This window comes from Zootoca vivipara, chromosome 4 (genome assembly GCF_965207765.1).
Source record: "Zootoca vivipara chromosome 4, rZooViv2.hap1.1, whole genome shotgun sequence".
Lineage (NCBI taxonomy): Eukaryota > Metazoa > Chordata > Lepidosauria > Squamata > Lacertidae > Zootoca > Zootoca vivipara.
In genome coordinates, this window is record NC_142587.1 from 22405030 (window position 1) to 22422889 (window position 17860).

Genomic DNA, 17860 nt, shown 5'->3' on the forward strand with positions numbered 1-17860 from the left:
TAATGTACAGGAAGCTTGACGAGCCTGAAGAATGTAGACTCAAGGTTGGCAACCTTTTGCAAATCACCTGCCCACATTTGCACATCCACCCACCCATAAAACGAGAACACATAGCAACCCTGTTTCATTGGAAAGCACAAAAAGTTTGCATTTCTAAAACATATGCACATAGAATAAGAAAAAGAAAAAATGGATTGAAGAGCTGGCGGAAGGGCAATAATAGTGATCTGTTGGTCTCTCTTTCTGTGCACATTAGTGGCCACAATTGTGGAAACCTTTTGGGGAAAGTGTATTTCTGAGGTTTGATGGCTCATAACACCACTTTTCTTTGGAGTAATACCATAAAACTATATATCAATGGAAAGATAATTTAATGGTGTGTGTAATTCAACAAAGTTCGTTCAATTATCTGTATTCTATCAAAAGGTATAGCCAAATAACCATAAAAAGGAAGCACAACTTGCTTAGGTAGCTTTCCTTCATTTGAATTTAGCCAATGAGCATGAGTGTTTAGAGAGCCAATCAGGTGTTACGGGGCATCAAACCTCGGAAACACTTTTTCCAAAAGATTCCCACAATTTTGGCCACTAGTATATTTGTATAGCCTGCCCTGCACTAGCTTGCTGCCCTCAAATGACATGAACAACTCTGTACAGTCACTAGTATTAAAGCAAGAGTCAACTGCCCATCCAATTGTCATAGAATCATAGAATCATAGAGTTGGAAGAGACCACAAGGGCCATCCAGTCCCAGCCCCTGCCAAGCAGGAAACACCATCAAAGCATTCCTGACAGATGGCTGTCAAGCCTCTACTTAAACACCTCCAAAGAAGGAGACTCCACCACACTCCTTGGCAGCAAATTTCACTGTCAAACAGCTCTTACTGTCAGGAAGTTCTTCCAATTGTTTAGGTGGAATCTTCTTTCTTGTAGTTTGAATCCATTGCTCCGTGTCCGCTTCTCTGGAGCAGCAGAAAACAACCTTTCTCCCTCCTCTATATGACATGCTTTTATATATTTGAACATGGCTATCATATCACCCCTTAACCTTCTCTTCTCCAGGCTAAACATACCCAGCTCCCTAAGCCGTTCCTCATAAGGCATCGTTTCCAGGCCTTTGACCATTTTGGTTCCCCTCTTTTGGACACGTTCCAGCTTGTCAGCATCCTTCTTAAACTGTGGTGCCCAGAACTGGACACAGCACTCCAGGTGAGGTCTGACCAGAGCAGAATACAGTGGTACTATTACTTCCCTTGATCTAGATTTGCTCCATGGGGAAAGTGCCACCTTGCCCTTTGCCTTGTTATTATCAAAATGTGAATTGCTACTTCAAGTTTCTTTGCAGCCACCCCATTGCTATTCCCTAGGAAAAAACAGAGCACTAAAAACAAAAACTGAGTACCACATTTCCTGCCGTTCCAACGTCTGGCATTGGAACTCTATTGCTAATCATCCTTGGGTTTCCCTCAGCTTCCCTTGCACATCGAAGCAATAAAATAAGTACAAGGCGGTAGGGAATATTATAAACCCCGTGCTTGCAAATGAACACCCCCCCCCTTAAATACCTTAAAGGAATATGGGAAGATCAATATTTAATCCCCGCAATATCATTATACTTTGGTTGAGCTCCAGGAGTATAGTTCAGCCTGATCAAATGAGGATATGTATGTGTGAACCAGTTTATGAGGAGATTTTGATTGGTAGCATGTGAATAATGAAGACCGGGAGAAATCCTTTCCCAGGAACGTATTTCTTATGTAATCAAAATATTTCAGAACTGCCCTTCAGTTGATTGGTATGATACACTCCTGGGGGGAAAGGAAAGAAGACCAAAGCAGCCCATCATGCAGAGACACAACAAACACCCTCCTCATCTGTAGATGTACAGTACAGTGGTGCCTCGCTTAACGAATGCCCTGCTTAACGAAATTTCCGCTTAACGAAAGGATTTTTCGAGCGGAGCTTGCCTCGCTAGACGAATGCGTTTTACGAAAAATTCGTCTAGCGAATCGCGGTTTCCCATAGGAATGCATTGAAATTCAATTAATGCGTTCCTATGGGCAAAAAAAAATCAAAAAAAAATCAATGCATTCCTATGGGATTCGCTAGACGAATTTTTCGCTATAAGAAAAGACCCATGGAACGAATTAATTTCGTCTAGCGAGGCACCACTGTATATGGTGTAGCCTTGCAAAAGGATCCTTTACATTTACAGTAATACATTTCTCACAGCACCCGAACAGTTCTTACATCCCGCTGGTTTGGAAATGGCTGTTTCTAAGTGCTCTTTACGCAAGATGCAAAGCAGTTTCGCACGCGAGGTTCTAAAATGGTCTTTGAGCCTCTCTAATGCTATTTAGGTGAATGCCTGTATCATCCTTAATGTAGAAGGAGAGGCATTTGTAATGCAAATTAGTATTCTGGGTAATGTAGGTTTTACATTTGCATCACAAAGAGATGTGAGCCTTTTTTTAAAGGCTTCTTTAAAAAATATTTCTGCTCCTGCCCCCATTACCATTTGCCAATACATGAAAGTTATTGCCTGTGCACTGAATGTTCACAGATAAAGGTGGCAACAATTCTGGTGGCCATTTCACCCATGAGCCACTGTGATTTATTTATTTTAGAATAATAGACCACTCACACGGTTATATATCAAAGCAGTCGTAGTAAACAGCATTGGTAGTGCTTTCAGCTAAAATGCCACCTCTAGGGTAGCTCAAATATTAAGCAGGAAAACAGACTGGGGAGGAAATGGTTATGCCTGCCCTCATTTGTTGCCGTTCCAACCTTAGTGAGAAGTAGGGGAGGAAAATCGCCTGTGCTCAGTGCGTGTGGTTTTTATTTTATTTTATTTATTTTATAAAATGTATGCTTGGTGCAATGTTTGGTTTGACCCAAAGTTAGGCAAGGTTGGCTTTAACTTGTTACAAATGTTCCAGGTTAGTAAGACATGTATATTCCTAAAGTTGTGGCCCATAGATCAACCCGTCTAACTGTGCCTCATGTCTTCAGTCCAGGGGTCTGGGGAGAAATCCCTGCTATAATTAGAGAAATCTGGAGATGAAATGCCCTTCTCAGCTCTTAGTCAGACAATCCGAAAACTAAAACTTTAATTAGCAACGAGAGTATTCTTTGAAAGGCACCCTTGCCACATGTTAAATTAGTGAAGAACATGTGAAAATTTGGGAGATGTCTCAAGCTTGCCACCAACAAGGGACTACTCAGAGATGAGTGTGTAATTGCAAAGTTTTTTCCAAGAGAAGTATTATTGATCTTGCAAACACAGAATTATTTTAAGGGCTGTTCTAATTAGAAGGATTTGGAATGCTGAAGTTGAGGAAAGCATTTGAATGTTCGCAGGCATTTATTTTGAGGAACGCATGTGTAGGGCTGCCAAAGCCCTAAAGCGTATTAGTTGGGGGAGATGTTTTCACTTTTGGGGATATGACAACCCTATGTATGAGCATCAGGGCATTTGAGGCAATACTGTAACATACTTTCATCTTGCAAAGACATTCCCATCCCTGCTCACCTCAGCAGTTCTCTTTTTTATGTTCATCCTTTTTTTTTTGTTAAAGGTACATTGAATATTTGTAAATCAATCAAAGGGGCAGATTTTAGGCACTTCAGAAACAATACATAGTAACAAACACTGTGTGTAAGTGATGGCAAATACACAAGACTGTCGGATTTAGTCTGTGTTAGTGTAATTCCAGTTCTGGAAAAGATAATTGTGTGACTCCATATGGTTACTAATTGCGCATGTAACCTTTATTTTTGTTTTGTAGGGAAAAATAATGAAAACTCTGCAAAAGTCATGCTACTTTAAGCCTGACTACTTTTTTTTTTTAAAAAAACACAAACTGGTTGTTTTTATATTATTTATGCCAAAGGCATAAATTGTGCATTGACAGTGGAAAGCATTAGATCACCAGCAGTTGCTCTGAGCATTGACAGATCTAAAGATAGATGATAGCTACCAGCATTATTGGACATGAGCTACTGTGAAAAAAATGGAAAGCACCAGGAGGCAATGAAGGGATGCACACATTACTGGGAATTCCAGGAGGTGTCTCCGACCCTGTATAACAGGCACTGCAGCCAGACAAATTTGGCTTTGGCTTGAAGTTTCTTGAGCAGCTTTAACTAGCTATATGCCTCTGTAGGTTGCATATGCCCGGCAAATGCCTCGATTTCTGCTTAGATGTAGGGAAATGCTTTGTACCAGGTCAGACTATTTGTCTATTTTGTAAGAGAACAGTATCACTTATTCTCAGTGTTTTGTTTTGTTTTTTTTGGGGGGGGGAGGGGAAGGTGCCGGTACTAGCCATGAAGTTGTGACAATAAGCGCCACACTTTTAACATTTGCGGCTCGCGGGGGTGCCAACTTGAGCAAAATATTGTGGTGTGGGGGCCCAGGTAAGCCCCACCCCACATAATCGATCACATGATGCAGTGCACACACCCCAATTGAATGGGAATGCCCATCAACTTTGTGGGGGCCCCGCCCCTTCAAATATTTTATTGTGGGGGCAGAAGCCCCCATGGCCCCTAGGAGCTGGCTCCTATGTTTGTGTGGGGAAAGGTACCACACCTTGCCGGTACTGCGTGCCCTTGTATACCCCCAGAAAAAAAGCACTGCTTGTTCTAATTGTCTGGGTTCTAAGGTAGAGTTTTTTTCTCATCACCAGCTACCCAATCCTCTTCCCTGGAGATGCCAGGGATTAAACCTGGTGCAGCTGAATTTGCAGTTTGACGCTGAGCAATGGTCTCGACTCAAGTCTGTGAATGTCCGCCAAATTTGTAGCTTCCACGCCGTCCCTTGCTTTCCTCTCATCTCACCTTTGTCTGCAACTTCCATAACTGTTGGAAAGCCTGGCATCTATGCTCGCAAAATAAAGAAAACACACACATGCACAGAGAACCATAGGGGGCATTTCAAAAGTATATTTTGGAGTGCCAATAATAGTGGGTCTGGATAACTGGGAAAGGCTTTTGGCGCTGTGTGGCCAGTCGACACAGCCAGGGTTAGGACAAACCTCTGCAGGGCTAATTCAAGTAATGATGCAGAGATAATTTCTGTCTCGTTTGTTACAAGGAATGCATCGGGAAACCATTTTAAGGGAAAGCGCAAGTAGCCATTAGGAATTCATGGCACCCAGCACGCATTTCCCCTAAGAAATTCAACCTTGAATAAACTGTCAGGGCCATCTCAAGCAGGTCGGGCACCCTGGTGCTGTGGCGCGGAGATCGCTCTGGTGCCCCCGCCCTGGTGGGCGGGTGCAGCGTGCAGCACGGCTTCCACGCAACTTTGCCGCGCAGCGCCCGCCCACCGGCCCGGCGCCCTGGCACCCCGCGCCACCGGGACTACCCCTAGAGCTGGGCCTGTAAACTGTGGCATTAAGTTAACTGACTGACTGGTAGGGTTGTGGAAGAGAGAGAGTAGGGAAGGGAAAGGAAGGATGAAAGTCCTTTTCTATTCGTTTCAAGGGTGACAAAGAGGCTTTTACACAAGGAGATTCTGTTGGCTGTAAGTCTTTCCCAGCCTGGTGCCCTCCATATATTTTGGACCACCCCAGCATCTGAGAAAGGCTGGGCTTTGTTAACTTTTCAGTGATGCTACTGGCTGTGACAGGAAAAGGCCACAGATCTCTTGACCCATTCAAATTAAAAGTATAGAGCCAGATAGCTCACAGTGTAAATCCAAGCTTCAAGGTTTACCTAGCCACCCAGGGTTTACTGGATGGCACTGATTTATCTAGGTCCATCACACTTTTGGGACCTCTCAGAGCAGCCCCTGACTCTCAAGGAGAACATCACAAGGCAGGCCTGTCTCATCATTCTCCTGATGCTTACAATGCTTATTTTTGGTGCTTTCTTACTCCAGGCTTTTAAAATATTCCAAAATCTCATGGAGAATTAGCTTAAATGTTTTAATGTGTTGGAAGCCACCAGAGTAGCTGGGGCAACCTAGTCAGGTGGGTGGCATGTAAATAAAGGGTGTGGTGGTGGTGGTGGTGGTGGTGGTGATGGTGGTGATGAATGTCCCACCTCCAGACATAGAGCTGTGGATCAAGTCACTTTGCTTTGGATTTCAGAGGACTCGAGTAGCCCATGCATCCCAATATTGTGCTAGGCTCTAGAGCAGGCATCCCCAAACTGCGGCCCTCCAGATGTTTTGGCCTACAACTCCCATGATCCCTAGCTAACAGGACCAGTGGTCGGGGAAGATGGGAATTGTAGTCCAAAACATCTGGAGGGCCGAAGTTTGGGGATGCCTGGTCTAGAGTCTATAGAGATTTGCCTTATTGAATGAAATTAAGCTAAGGCTGAAGTTCATGGCAGATAAGGCTGGATATGGCATTTCGTAAGAAATTAAGTGCAGTGGGAATTTCTAATGCTCTTGAAGGGTCTGTACATGACTGTCTCTATGGCCTGGTCAACAGCTGTGTAGGAATAAAGCTGCTATCAATATGCTTTGTTTTCCACAATATAAAATGAGAAGCATCATACCCTTGCTGACTGAATCATAAAGATTGAGGTCTCTAGTGACTGAGGAGTTCAGCTGGGCTGTCAATCACTTGGCCTATGAGGTCTTCCTCACCATTGTCTGGCTTTACATGCAAACACTATCTTTTAATGAGATCTCAGCTATTAGAAATCCTTACAGGTTGTGCTAGGAATTTGGCTCCTTATGCATTTCACTGCTTCGATTTACTTTGGCTCCATCAGCATATTGGATTTTTTATTTTTTAGGCAGCAAAGGAGAGCTCCTTGGGAAAGGGGGAATTACGGTGACACTGCGGAGCAAAGCCAGCCCTTCGTACCCATTTCTATTTAAGGGCTAGAGCACTTCAACAAAACACTTCACCAAAGCAGAAGTTAAGCCAGAGGACTTGCGTTTAAGCAGGTTCCTTCAAGATTTCCATTTAGCAGCCTGCAGATCAGATGGCCACTGATTTGAGATGATTCTTGTTTCAAAAAGGGGGTTTCTACCATGCAATAAGAATGCATCTCTGCAGCTGCTAACTTGTGGATTTTGCTTAAATAGAGGTCCCCCCTGATCTAAAGGATTACGCATGCAGCACAAACACCTGAATCCCCCCTCTCTCTCTTAAAAAGCTTGTAAAATACAGTGCTCAGCTGTTTTTGTGGAGTAAAGGGAGCAAGAAGGGAATGAATCCACAGAACATTTACATTTTTGAAGGAGCTCTGTATGCCAGACCTCAGCTGCATTTCAGAATACTTTGCAGGCTCAGTTCTCCATCCAGCTGGGGACATATACACAGAAACCTGTTAGACAGTCCAGGGGAAATGACCCAACAGATTCATTCAAATTACCTATTTTGAACCGAAGAAGAAGAAGAAGAAGAAGAAGAAGAAGAAGACAATGAACTGAAGAGCATTTCCACATTTAAAACACACACAGAGAGAATTTGATCAGGAAGAAGAGCAGAATATTTGAAATACTAACACATTAAAATGGATAAAATTCAGCATGATTCCACCCAAGTTAAGGGATTTTGAAGGGAGAAGCTTGAATCCATGGCTAACTCTTGGAAATGTGTGGATTGCAAAGTGCTTAAATCTGGCTTGATTATGCCAGATGAACAGGTGGGCAGAAAGATTATATGAAACGAACATTGTATACATTAAGATTTTGCATAGTGCTGTACAAGGAATTGGGGCTTGCTTAGGTTACCATCAGAGTTGCTTGCTCCTGCTCGACATACTTTGATTGAGAGAAGAACTGGGTGAGATGGCAGCTGCGTAGTCATGTCTGACGGTTTGTGCAGGTTGGATCCAATGGTAGCTTTGCCCCAGCAGAAGACACTCACTCACACAAAGTAGAGGCCCTAAGTTTTCTCCTCTTAGCGACTGCAGCCCTCTGTACCATATCCCATTCTGCTGGGGTATGGAGGACCTTTTCAGGGGGGATAGAGGGCTTAAGCAGGTAGGGGAAGAAAATTAGGTACCTCAGCTTGTGTGAGTGGAAGGACCTTCTTCTAAGGCAAACAAAGCAATCCGTGGACACAACCTCCTTTTATTTTAACCTCTTTATGTTGTTGTTTAGTCATTTAGTCGTTTAGTTGTGTCCGACTCTTCGTGACCCCATGGACCATAGCATGCCAGGCACTCCTGTCTTCCACTGCCTCCCGCAGTTTGGTCAGACTCATGTTGGTAGCTTCGAGAACACTGTCCAACCATCTCGTCCTCTGTCGTCCCCTTCTCCTAGTGCCCTCAATCTTTCCCAACATCAGGGTCTTTTCCAAGGATTCTTCTCTTCTCATGTGGTGGCCAAAGTATTGGAACCTCAGCTTCATGATCTATCCTTCCAGTGAGCACTCAGGGCTGATTTCCTTAAGAATGGATAGGTTTGATCTTCTTGCAGTCCATGGGACTCTCAAGAGTCTCCTCCAGCACCATAATTCAAAAGCATCAATTCTTCGGCGATCAGCCTTCTTTATGGTCCAGCTCTCACTTCCATACATCATTACTGGGAAAACCATAGCTTTAACTATACGGACCTTTGTAGGCAAGGTGATGTCTCTGCTTTTTAAGATGCTGTCTAGGTTTGTCATTGCTTTTCTCCCAAGAAGCAGGCGTCTTTTAATTTCATGACTGCTGTCACCATCTGCAGTGATCAAGGAGCCCAAGAAAGTAAAATCTCTCACTGCCTCCATTTCTTCCCCTTCTATTTGCCAGGAGGTGATGGGACCAGTGGCCATGATCTTGGTTTTTTTTGATGTTGAGCTTCAGACCATATTTTGCGCTCTCCTCTTTCACCCTCATTAAAAGGTTCTTTAATTCCTCCTCACTTTCTGCCATCAAGGTTGTGTCATCTGCATATCTGAGGTTGTTGATATTTCTTCCGGCAATCTTAATTCCGGTTTGGGATTCATCTAGTCCAGCCTCTTTATATATGGAGGTAAAGTGCACTCTGATAGACCTCCATGTGCAAACTAGTACTTCATGGTTTAATGTTAAATAGGCTCCCATGTGCTACTTTGGATAAGGGTCAGAATGCCTCAGATCTAGCCATTTAAGGCCTTGAATCCGAAACCCTACAACTGCTTGAAGAGGTTTGTTGCTCCAGGAAATCCGCAAGGGCACTTTTACAAGAGACATTTTGCTCACTTATTTCCCGAATCCCTATGAGAACATCACACAAACTCGACATATGGTTTAGGAGAAGCCGTGCCTCAGGAGGAGATGAACTTTCAGTGATGGATAATGCAGATCTTTTAAGGCCATTTCCATCCACAGGGACAGGAAAAATGTGCCAATCTCCTCGTTGCAATTAAATAGCTACTTTTCCGTAGTCTCATTTCTGACCATTCCAATCTTTACCCTCCCAACTCCCTCATCCATTTCACTAGACTCAGCATTCATCTTTGCAAACTGTTCTCCATAACGAGAATGCTAAAAGTTTGTACCAGTATTGTAATGGAATGCTGAGATTCTCAAAGTGAGAAACCTCTGGGAGGTGAGTTTATTTGCAATTGTGAACTCTTTGATTAGGAACGCACATACCCTGTTTCCCCTTTTTTAATACATAGTCATAAAGTAAGCCATGGCAGGGTTTTTAAGGATTTGAGAAATATAAGACATACCCCGAAAATAAGCCATACTTCTGCGCCGCGGAAACCAACCCCCACAGGCACCTCCACTCACAGAGTCACTCCATGCGGCCGGCACTGCAGGAGCGCAATCAGCTGTGAAGCGGCGCTCCAAGAGCGTCGCTTAACAGCTGATCGTGCTCCCGCCTTGCTGGCTGCATCCCCGTGCTCCGCCTTCTCATCCACTGCCGTCCCTACTGCTTCCGTGCTTGCCGCCACCGCTGGGCTCACTGCTTCTTCCTTGCCTGGCCCAGCCAAGGAGCTTGGAGCACCCTGCAGCAGCGGGCGGAGCGCCTGAGCCAGCGGCCTCCGCCTGGCCTGGTCAAGGACGCCTGCCGCCCCGCCACCCGGAACCAGTGGCTGCTGCAGCACCGAGCACTCAAGAGAGCCCAGCGGCGCCCTGAGCCATAAATACCATACCGGCAATAAAAAAAAATAAGACACCCCACCGAAAGTAAGCCACCCTGTGTTTTTTTGAGGAAAAAAAGTTATAAGACGGTGTCTTAAAAAAGGGGAAACACGGTAGCTATAGATTTAGATGCACTTAGCACTGTACTGTCAGAAACTGGAATCCTTAGTCTCAGGGACACATTCCTAACACACTCCTTCCACAGAAAGTTTATAGTATAAAACAGAAGTTACATCTTCGCCCATCTCTTTGGTGAGTGGTTGTTGAAGTTGAAATGTGGATCTACATGGATGTCATTGGCCACATCTAAACAATATCACTTTCAACAGTCATAGCTTCCCTCAAAGAATACTGTACAGTGGTACTTTGGTTTAAGAACAGCTTAGTTTATGAACAACTTGGATTAAGAACGCTGCAAACCCAGAAGTACAGGTAGGTGTTTTGGTTTGTGAACTTTGCCTTGGAATAAGAACATTTTCCGCTTCCTGTTGAGTGTGTCCCATTTGTAAATTGAGTCCCCCACTGCTATGGGAAAGCATGCCTTGGTTTAAGAATGCTTTGGTTTAAGAACGGACTTCCGGAACGGATTAAGTTCGTAAACCAAGGTGCCACTGTAGTTTGTTAAGTGGGCTGAGAGTTGTTAGGAGACCACTGTTCCCCTCACAGAGCTACAATTCCCAGAGTCCCTGGGAAGAGGGGTTGCCAGGGTCCTCTTTTCCCAGGACACATCCTCTTACTCATGGGTATGCAAAATGAGAGTCGCCATAGAGATCCATAGTTAAAAGTAGAAGTCGGCAAATGCATCCTCATTTTTGCTCTTCAAAATACGGCAGCCCTAGAAACCACTGTTGGAAACATGTAGTTCTGTGAGGAGACTCGGGGTCTCCTAACAACTCTCAGTATCCTTAACAAATCCCAGCTCCAAACTTCCTTGTGGGAAACTGTGTCTGTGTAAAGTGGTATTGTAGTGCTTTATATGTGGAGTGCAGCTCAGCCATCTCCAAGAGTCAGTTGCCACCTATGAATTACTGTGGAAGGCAGCAACCAAATGGCAGTAACAACTGATGACACAACGCCTAAGCCGTTGCCCACAGAAAGATCCCAAGTAAACGGAAATCTGGTTTTTCACTCACCACCTCAAATATGTGTCTATACCAAATGAACAAAAGAAAACCCAATACATTTATATAGTATTACTTTCACAAGGGAAGTGAGGGGCAGAGGGGGCTCACCATCTAGAAGAAGGAAAACTCTAAGATGATTGGATGGCGCCTTGTACACCTCCTTCTGTCAACTCCTGTCAATTCCTGCAGCCGAGCTGGTACCAAACACCTTGCTCTTCTTTCCTTTGGACCATGTCAGTGGGGCTGAGCGGGGGTTCTTGGCGTCTGGCCTAATGCAGCAGTTTGACTTCACCCACAGAGACGCACTCCATTGTCTCTTGAGAGAGCCAGATGCCAACAACCAACAACTTCCACAAGTCCAAAGTAAAGCTATTTGCATGATCTTTTACACCTTTCCAAACTGTGGTTGAACTCAGCGTTGCAATATTTGAAGGCATTTTAACTGAGAGGAGAAACTGAAGACCAAACTAGGCTTGGCGATAATCACACAATTAGCTGATGACCTCAAAAGACAGGGAGAAAAGGAAACAGCAGGGGTGGTATAGTAGCAAAGTTTGTGCGATTTAGATTTGGGGAGTGTGAGAAGGGATTGAAGGCATTTTGTTTCCTCTTGTGGTCCCAGTCAAGATCACCCAGTCGTGCAATTACTCTCTCTTAAAACAACAACAACAAAATGATAGTTGTGCAGTTGTGTAACTGTCACATACTGTTTGATCCTCAGTTGTAGGATTTGATTTTTAGATCCCGTCACTTCAAATCCAATATAAAATGAAATGCTGCTTGGGGGGGGGGCATCCTGGCCAGCTGTGGGGGGAGGAATGTTCTCAGATAAAGCTGGATTCAGACAGGATGGTCATGTGGCCTGCCTGGTCATGTGACTGCTCTGGTCAATATTCTGGAAAATGCCAGAACAATCCCCTTGCCTTCCGGGACCCATCTTCCCTTTGACCAGCTCCAGCATTGAACCATGCCTCCCATAAGCACTGGTTCTACATGACCTCTGCTCCATGTAGGCTTGGATGACAAGAGGTGAACTGATAACTTCAGCTTTTGTTTATTAATTTTCCTCCCATTCCAGGTGTCATCATGCTAGTACAGGAGGTTGATTAACCATCTCCTTATAGTTCGTTTGAAAGGTCTAAGTTCAATTTCGCTTAGCTGCTTGCAGATCTCTTTCCTGGGCATGGCTGTCATTCTCCCTTTTTTTTTCAAAGCCCATTTTTTAATGGCTTTGGATGATGCTTGTCCTTTTTGTTTATTTCCACCAGAGAGGAAGCAAGAAATCATAGCCTTTCACTTTTGTGGCAGTAGGCAGTTTGCTGGAGTATTGCAGTCCCGTTTTCACTTAGAGCCAAATGAAATGTGATAATATTCATAATTTTTAACAAAAATAACAGGGGCATAGCTGCCAAGTTATCCCTTTTTTTCAGGGATTTTCCATTATGCTGAATAGGCTTCCTCGCGAGAAAAGGGAAAACTTGGCAGCTATGAACAGGGGTGAGGGGAAAACAACCCCATCTGGATTGGAATCTGGGTGGGTGGGGAATGGGCTTTAATCCACTGCTCACAATGGCCCCAATCCAAATTGGAGGCCTGCGACTGCTATTTGCATTAGAAGGAAAGTTGCCATTTGTGCTAATGGAAACTTCCTTTTTAGTTCAAATAGCAGGTGCAGGTGGGTTCAATATAGGGGTCAAAGGGTTAAGTCACTGTCTTCACACTTGGCTCCAAATGCAGATTGGCCCACTGGTGCTTGCTGCTCAGACTTCTTTTTCTTCTTTTAAATCTAAACTCTTCACAATAGCTAATTGTGCAAATAATTGCAGGTTTTGGGTGATTGCAGATTAATGACAGCCCAATGGCTTCTTTATCGGTTGAGAAACGCAGAGGGAAATTGTGTTTCAGCTGTCTGAATTTAACATGGAAAGTTGAATCCATGAATGTGTGTAGGAATGAAGCCCTTTGCAATAAAGGCGGTGTTAATGAAATCCCAGCAGGATTTTCTTTCACATTTTCTGAGTATTGATGTTAAAGACAGGACTCAAATATTAGAATGGTCTGGGGCAAATCTTCATTTCTGAGGTATTTTTTAAAAAGTTCACTCAGTTCCATTTCTGTTCTTTTTCAAATTAAGTTCATTCTACATGGAGACTTCTGAAATCATGACTTAATGCCCCTGATTTTTATTAGACCAATACATTCTACAAGGCCCAATATTATCCATAAGTTCAATACAGAAAGAATGACTATTTCCCACACTTCGTAGGCTGTTCACTTGTGAGCACTGCTGTCAAATATTTCCACCATTCTTATGGGTTTCATTTTCCTTTCGGTATCAGTGCCCTTTTAGAATTGAAATTCATCATTTAGTATGGCTGACCAGAAGAACATAGAACAATTGGTAAAGAATTTGGCCTTAAAACCTTGTCAGTGTTTCTGTGTGACCAACAGTGTAGTGTTATCAGGTGGAAATCAGCAAAACGTGTGTGAAAATCCAGACACATGCCAGCGCATGCCGGCAGTGCCGCTTTTAGCATTTTGCCAACTTGGGAACTTTGGGCAAAACTACAGAAGAGCTCAACAACTTTTCTGTCAGGATTGTCACTGTTTGAATTATGGCAACCCTAATTCGGTGAGCATCTTCTCCCTATAGGAGCCTCCCCATGCTATCAGGCTATTGGTGCAAGGCCTTTTGGGTGGTGGCACACTTTAGATTTCAAATCACCTTTTCCTATAATGGCTTTCTAGGCCTAATGTCTATGTAGTCTTAGGAAACTAGTAACAACTACAGTGGCGCCTCGCTTAACAAACGCCCCGTAAGACAAAATTTTCGCTTAAAGAAAGGATTTTTCTAGCGGAGGTTGCCTCGCTAGACGAATTCGTTTTACGAAAAATTCGCAAATCACGGTTTCCCATAGGAATGCATTGAAATTCAATTAATTCCTATGGGAAACCGTGATTTGCTAGACGAATTTTTCGTAAAACGAATTCGTCTAGCGAGGCAACCTCCGCTAGAAAAATTTATGAAAAATTCGTCTAGCAAATCACGGTTTCCCATAGGAATGCATTGAAATTCAATTAATGCGGGAAGGAGCTGTTGGGAGGGGGTGAAGGAGGGGAGGAAGAGAACTGAAAATGTAATAAGTCACTAAAATCTGATCTTCTTTTGAAAGCACCGCATACCTATTGGAGCGGTGATGAGTTGAACACAATTACTAGTAGTAGAAGTCTTTGTAGTGATTTTCCTTATATTTCTTCTTATTAAGATAATAAAATTTGATTATATCAAGAAAAGGGAGATAATTTATTAAGAGGAATAGATACACGTACATATAGGTACGTGTATATTGGATTATATATATTAATAATAACAATAACATCTGTTATACAATTATGGAATTAAATATCGTGTCATGGAACATAAATGGGTTAAATTGTAAGCGAAAAAGAAATAGAGTGGAACATGTATAAAAAAAGGGAATTGGAACGTGATGTTTACAAGAAACGCATGTTATAAAAAAGCATGAAAGGGTCTTAAAGAATGAACGATTGGGGTTGGATTATATATCGGCCGATAAGAGGAAGAAAAAGAGAGGAGTAGTAACGTATGTAAAAGGGAATCTAAAGTCAGAGAAGGTATTCCAGGATGAAGAAGGGAGGGTGGTAGGGGTAAGAATCTACACACCCAAAGGAAAAATAATGGTGATAAACATATATGCGCCAAATGGCTGTAAATCTGGCTTTTTTCGGAAAATTGAACAAACATTAAATGAGGTAGTCGATGGGGACGAAATAATTCTGGCAGGGGATTTTAATGGTGTTGTAATGCCCAATATTGATAGAACAAGCGATACTAGAAAAGGAGGTAAGTTGCCTAAGATCTTCTTCCAGATAATCGACAATTATGAGCTAAGTGACATTTGGAGGCTTAAACATCCAATGGAGAGGAAATTTACGTATTATTCTGAGGCCAAGAAGTCGGCCTCCAGGATAGATTTGATTTGGATCTCCACTGATCTATCAACATTAGTAGAGAAATGTGAGGTAATGGCAAAATCAGTAACCGACCATAACCCGGTAATGTTGAAGATTAAGGAAGAAAGGAGAAATATTAAAAGATGGAGAATGGACGATAGGATATTGGATGACGAGATCTTTGTTCAAAAATTAAAAGAATTGGTTAAAGATTTTTTTCAAATTAATACAATGCCGGAGATAGATATAACATCTGTATGGGATGCCAGTAAAGCCTTTATTCGAGGGTTGTATATACAGCAGAAAAGTAGATATAGAAGGGATAAACAGGAAAAATTAGAGAAGCTGAAAAAAGAGATAGAAATGAAAGAGAAAGATCTGGGGAAAAATCCAAAAGATAATACTCTAATAACACAGGTAAAAATCCTACAAAATAATTTGAAACAATTAATGGACGAGGAAATAGAGAACAGGATTCTATGGGCAAAACAAAGAACTTTTGAACTAGGGAATAGATCAGGTAAGTTATTGGCCTGGCAGTTAAGGAAGAGGCGAAGCGAACAACAAATAATAACAATAAAGGACGGGGGAAAGATCAAGACCAAGGTAGAGGAAATTCAAGATTGTTTCGTGAAATATTATAGTAAATTGTATAAGGGGGAGGATATTAATAAAAAGAAATTGGAGAAATATTTTGAAAAATTTAATGGAACTAAAATAAGCTCGGAAGAATTGGAGAAATTAAATGAACCTATCTCGTACCAAGAAATAGATGAGGAGATAAATAAACTAAGGTTAGGAAAATCACCAGGTACGGATGGTTTGTCAGGGAAACATTACAAAATGCTACAAAACGAGCTTAGAGAAGTGTATAAAACAATGGTAAATGGGATATTAGAAGGGGGAATGTTTCCCAAGACATGGCAGGATACGTTTATTACCCTGATACCCAAAGATAAAGAAAGAAGAGAGGAAATAGGGAATTACAGGCCAATTTCATTGCTGAATATTGATTATAAATTATATGCGGGAATCCTGGCCAATAGGATAAAAGGTGTCCTGAATAGAGTTATAGGTAAAGAGCAACAAGGATTCTTACCCCAAAGAAAGATGTCTAGCAATATTAGAGCATCAGCATTCGCTGATGATCTAATAATAATGTTGGAGGACCCAGTGGAGACCCTACCCAAACTGAAACAAAAATTATTGGATTACGGGAAGGTAGCGGGATTAAAAGTTAATAATCAGAAAACTAAATTGATGATCAAAAATATAAGGAAGGCGGAGGAAGAAAAAATACAAATGATCAGTGAATGGGAGATAGTGAGAAAAATCAAATATTTGGGAATCGTTATATCTAATAATAATGTGGATCTATTTGATAATAATTATGCTAAGATTTGGAGAAAAGTAAAAGAGGAGTTGGAGAATTGGAAGGGATTAAATTTAACATTCGCAGGAAGGATTGCCGCAATCAAGATGATGGTATTACCAAAATTGATATTTTTATTCCAAATGCTACCGATAAAAATCAAAAAAGACACATTCGAGACGTGGAAGAAAGATCTAAGCAATTTTATTTGGCAAGGAAAGAAAGCAAGGGTTCAGTTTAGGATATTAACGGATGCAAAAGAGAGGGGTGGCTGGGGAGTCCCAAATCTGAAATTGTATTATGCGGCATCTTGCTTGTGTTGGATGAGAGAATGGTTCCTGTTGGACGACTTGGAACTACTCAAATTGGAGGGCTTCAGGAACATTGGAGGTTGGCATGCACACCTATTGAGAGAAAAGAGGGAAGAATATTCATCATTTACTAATCATGTGTTCAAAAAACCTCTGTTTGATATATGGGAAGAATTTAGAAACTTGTTAGAACCTAAGGTCCCATGGTGGGCTTCACCTTTAGAAATGTCAGCGACGAGTAGGGAACCTAAAGGGGGTAATTGGCCAACGTACAAAGAATTGACTAGGAAAATTAATAATCAGTATGAGCTTAAACCATATAATCAGATCAAACAACATTGTCAAAGCTGGTTACATTACCTCCAATTGCAATCCATATTTAAGAAACACAAAGCGGTAGGATTTGAGGACAAGAAATCAAAGTTGCAAGAAATTCTATTAGAAAACCAGGGAAAACCATTGGCAGAAATGTATAAATTCTTACTTGAGTGGGAAATGAAAGATGAGTTAGTTAAACATACAATGACAAAATGGGCTCAAGATATTGGGAGGGTAATCTATGTAGATCAATGGGAAAAACTATGGAGGGACGATATAAATTTTTCAGCATGTATGGCAATTAGAGAAAATTTATGGAAGATGGTATACAGATGGCACCTGACACCAGCCAAGTTAGCTAAAATTTATAGAAATGACCAAAATAAATGTTGGAAATGTAAAGAGAAATTGGGGGATTTTTTTCATTGTTGGTGGGGGTGTAATAAGATTAGTAATTATTGGTCAGGTATATATGAAGAACTAAAAAAAATGCTCAGATATACATTCGAAAAAAAGCCAGAGATTCTGCTGTTGAGTATGATTCCGGAGGATATACTGAGGGATAGGAAGAATATACTCCTCTACGCGTGCACGGCAGCCAGAGTGCTGATTGCCCAAAACTGGAAAGGCGATAGGATTCCAACCATACAGGAGTGGTATATAAAATTAGCTGAATATATGACCCTAGCGAAATTAACCGCTTTGATCAGAAAGACACCTAAACAAAAA